The following is a 4,919-nucleotide window of genomic DNA, read 5'->3' as shown; positions in this document are numbered from 1 at the left end:
GGGTCTTTGAAGGTAAATAATACATGAAGCTGGACCCCAGGCCCTGATAATGCCAGAACTGTGGGTTCAAAATGTGATAAGGTTCTCAAGAGTTTAGAAGTGTCAGAACTAAGGTTTACAAGCCAGAGAATGTACATGATCCATACATTCTGTTTAGCAATTTCGCTATTTATCAGAAAGAGAGCCCCCCAAAATCTCTCAAATGGAGAAATTTCAACTCCTGTTAATAAAGAATGAAGAGTGCCAAAAATATTATGTTTTCTCTTCACTTTTCTTGCACAGTCTGCAGCCTGAGCTATCATAATGTCCAACACACTGCAGCTGAGGCTGCAGTATGAGTTGGAGATCAGTCTTTCTATCATTTATATCAACTAATGCCACTCAGTGATTGAAGGCAGAGAGCTCTCATCAGGACAGCCATTTAGCAAGCACTGAAAGTAAAAAAAAGATTGATTTAGTTTGTAAGATTTAAATTTACAAATAAAAAAAAAAAACTATGTGCTTTACTTTTTCTCCTTGTTCTCTTCTTCCTTCACATGATACTTTTCCTTATATTTTTCTTTCTCTTTGTCATCTTTCCTATTCTTTTTGCTCTCTTTGTTTCCGGCCCTTCTTTCTTCTCTGCATCCCAGTTGGCAATCTTGTTGATGAGGTTGTGCAGGGCAGCTACACAGTAGATCAGTGAGGCCAGGTACACCACCTCCATTGGGTCCTTAGTCTTCAGGTAAAAGGCCTTGACAAACTCCTGCAGGCTGACATCAGGCAGTAGGGTGAAGACGTCCTGCAGCTGGTAGATGGTCTGGTGGTTGATAGACAGCTTGCCTGTAGCTAGTTTTTCCAGGTAGCTCCTGATATTGAGATGCTTAGAGGTTCCTTCAAACCATGGAGTTGATTTGTGACTCCCTGGGAAAGAGTGTCCATTATCGACAGTGTCTTTGATGTCCTGTTACAAGTGTATAACCCCAGCTTCCTCAGCTTCTTCTGCTTCAACTTCCCTGATCACCTGCTCAAATATTTTTGAAGTTGTAGTTCAGTCATCATGAACTTCTTCCTGTGAAATACATGCTTCTGTGGGCAGCCCCAAGTTCTTTGGCTTCACACCAATAATGATGAATACTGAGTTAGGGCGGCATATGTTTTCATGAGTTCATTGATGGCGATGTCATTTCTATGTAGTGTAGGGCCTGTGTGGTATCAGCCAACTAGTCCTTCTCTGGCATTAACCTTCTTAAACATTCCATACAGGTCTTCCAAATAATCATGATTTAAGAACCAGACAGAACTAGCTTTGTCATCTTCATCAAAACAGACTGAAAATCTAACGGACACATCAAGTACATTTCTTTTGCCCTGACCCCAAAAGAGTATACCACAATACAATTCTAGTTTCCAAACTTGTGGACACATTGACTGCAAAGTAATTTATGCTTGGAAAAAATTCAAACTTTATGTTTTTTTTTGGTTGTTTTTTTTTTGGGGGGCGGGGGGGCAGACCTCCTTCTTTCCTTTGAACTTTCCTCAACTTATTTATCCTCAAATCGCATCAGGAATAGAGATGCTCAAGTCATACTACTATTATGGCCTGGGTTCTATGAAACCAATATTCTGAAACATATGCCCCATGCTTTATGCATTGGTGCCCCAATCTCCAACTGGTCTTGTTGTTTAAAAAGATACCGACACATCGTCTACATTTTAAGATACCCTCAAACCTGATCGCCACTTAGAAAATTTCAGGACTTACCATCACTGTGGGTTCAGGAAAGTATTTTGGACCAGAGAACAGAATTTTGGTAAAAGCTTTCATGGCACAGAAGCCTCTGAAGGAGTTGAATTGCTTTCCTAAGATATCAATTTAGTCTTTTTATTGAAAAAGGATGGGCAAGATGACAGATAAGCAGGAGCCTGGAGGTAGGGAGTCAGTGTCAACTGAAGCCTGTCCTTTTCTCCATACTCTAGCATCACCCAGCTTTCATTGAAGGGAACAGGCAGCCCAGGCCCCCCAGTGGTGGCAGAAGCAAGTTTCAGGGTGCACTTGGCTTCATGAACCCACATTGGTCTGTGTCAGTGGATGTGTCAGGGTACCCGACATCCTACCTTAGTCCCCAGCCTACCCAGGGCACTGTACTTTCCCCAGCATGTTGGTGACTCAGCAGCCCCAGCTCTCCCTAATGTTCTCTTCTTATGCTTTCAATTATGTTTATTTTTAAAGTTATTATTCTTAATATTTCTATTGACATATTTTGTCATTGACTAGAAGGGATTAAGAGCTAGCTGTAATTTGTCCAAATTTTAGTAAAAACATGCTATTTTTGCAAATATTTTTCTTAGGATGGCAGCTATCTCTTTTTATCACTGAATCCTTATGATGAAACATTTGGGTTCACCAAAAATTAGACTTGGGGCTGGGGATGTGGTTGAGGCGGTAGCGCGCTTGTCTGGCATGTGCGGTGCACTGGGTTCCATCCTCGGCACCACATAAAAATAAAATAAAGATGTTGTGTCCATCGAAAAACTAAAAAATAAACATTAAAAAATTATCTCTCTCTCTCTCTCCCTCTCTCTCTCTCTGTTTAAAAAAAAATAGACTCAGCACTCATTGACATTTTATCTGGCAGACAGCCAGGAATTAGATAACAAAAAGCAAAAACAAAACTAAACTAAACAAAAAGCTACTCAGGACATCCTAGGAGGTAAACAACAACGAATATAGCACTCATAAGCCATTTATAGAAGACTGCTTCTGCAACTAAACATTCAAAAAGAAGACTCTTGGAAAGATGATAGAAAGGAAGTGGGATATGTTTAATACATTTCGTACATTTGCAGATCTTAAAAAATGGACTTTATTAAGGCAGGTTTCATCTATTTTTCCCCTGTGTGATGAAGTCTCTCCTTGATTAATGCTTGAATGTTTGATCAACCCTAACAATTGCTACTGGATTTGCTATAATAAAACCTACTGACTCATAGAACTGACTTCACAGAACCTAAATGATTTGGTAAGAAGAATGATGACCCCTCAAAGATGCCCAAGGTCCTTATCCTAAAATTGATGAATATGTTAGCTTATGTGGCAAATAGATGTGGCAAATGTGATTTAAGTTAAATGACCACAAAGTAATGACAATATAGTGGATTTTTCAGTGGTTCAAATATAATCACAACAATCTTCCTAAGTGAAAAGATACAAAAAGAGCCAGATTATTATCATGTATGAAAACTTCCAATTTGTTTCTACCTTTGAGGATGCAATAAGGAACTGTTACAATGATATGTTGAAGCACTAATTCCAAATTTGATATAACCACACATTAGGCCTTTGGGAGGTAATTAGGTTGAGATGATATCATGATTGTGGTGCCCTTGTAATGGGATTAGTGTCTTCAAAAGAACATGGAGTTATGAGATCTCTCTCTCTCTCTCTCTATCTCTCTCTCTCTCCTCCCTCCCTCCTTCCATCCCTCCCCCTTACTCTCTCTTTGTCTGAGTGTGTGTGTATGGGTAGGTGTGTGTGTCTTCATCACTTCCTCCCCATCTACCTCTTTCTTCTTTCTCTATGAATATGTACATGAGAAAGGTCAAATTCGTAGAGGAAAAGGTAGCCCTTTACCAACCACAAAGTAGGTCCTCAAAAAAAAAATCTGCCAACATCTGGATATTAGACTTCCCAGACTTAATAATAATGAGGAATATATGTCAGTTGTCTATGGTATTTTTTCATGGCACCCTAAGGACATAGCAAGAACCTAAGTCAAGGAATATGGTTGGATTCTAGAATCTGGAGAAAGACTTGTATTGAACTTCTAAACTAGAGAAATGGTAAAAAATTAGTCTTTGTTGTTTTAAACCACTGTGTGACCATTTTTATAGTAACCATAGGAAGCAAACACACTTGGGAAATTAGCACATATTTCACAATGCCAATACTATTATTCAGTGTCTATTTTGGACCTTTATTTCCATCCCTTCAAAGAATGAAACAAAACAAAAGACAAAAAAATTCTTCCTAAATAATTCAATTTTTTAAAAAAGGAAAAACAGAGCCTCAAATCCATAATTTAAATCTTAACCACTCAAGGAAAAATCTTCAAAGTTTTCCTCTATCATTTAATCTTTTGACAGCAGACTTTATACAATGCATAAAAGTTGAGAAATTTCATACTATGATTTAGTGATATCAGGAAAGCTATATAATGCATTAGGCCAAAGAACTCAACCAAGATGCTAATGAAAATGCAAACCTGATGACTTCAATCAGAGAAGTTCTAGATCTCACATTCACCATTCTGAGTATTGCAGGGGATACTTCAAGATAAAGAATGCAATACTTACATATCTATAGAAGTTTATGAGATCTATAATACTCACAAGAAGTCCCAGAGAACAACTTCATATATCATAAAATTAGATAATTAGATACATTCTTCCATGGTAAAAAAAAAAAAAACATGGTAAATAAATAAAATGGGAATATGATTCAGCTCAAGGTTCCAAGACTGGAAAGTCCAAGATCTAGTAACTACTACATCTGGTGAGGTCCTACTTGCTGGTGGGGACTCTCAAGGGGCGTAGGACATCACATGGCAAGACAGAACTTACTAGCTCTGCTCTCTCCTTTAAAGCCATAGTCTCATCTGATTAGCTCCCCACCCTTATTACCTCATTGAAGTTTAACTACCTCCCAAATGTCTCACCTCTAAATATCATAGGCAGATTGTTTCCTGCCTCTTAAAACCTCAGAATGGGAGTTAAATTTCAGAATGAGTTTTGGCGGGTGAGTGTAAAATATCTTCACTTCCTCTTATTCATAAACTCATATAGTCTCTCCCTACATTGTCATAAAACTGTTCTATGTGATTTACAAAGTATGATGGGGTGACAGTATGTGACTGACGTGGCTTCCATTTTGGCCTCAA

General features: G+C 38.3%; 1 pseudogene; it reads right to left on the bottom strand.

Moving 5' to 3' along the window:
* Nucleotides 1–503: 503 nt before the first annotated feature.
* Nucleotides 504–1,407, bottom strand: LOC114108508 (26S proteasome non-ATPase regulatory subunit 7 pseudogene; annotated as a pseudogene).
* Between the last annotated feature and the right edge of the window lie 3,512 nt (nucleotides 1,408–4,919).

Source organism: Marmota flaviventris, chromosome 5, assembly GCF_047511675.1.
Source record: "Marmota flaviventris isolate mMarFla1 chromosome 5, mMarFla1.hap1, whole genome shotgun sequence".
NCBI lineage: Eukaryota > Metazoa > Chordata > Mammalia > Rodentia > Sciuridae > Marmota > Marmota flaviventris.
Note: the sequence above shows the minus strand (reverse complement) of the source record. Positions and strands in the feature narration are given on the sequence as shown.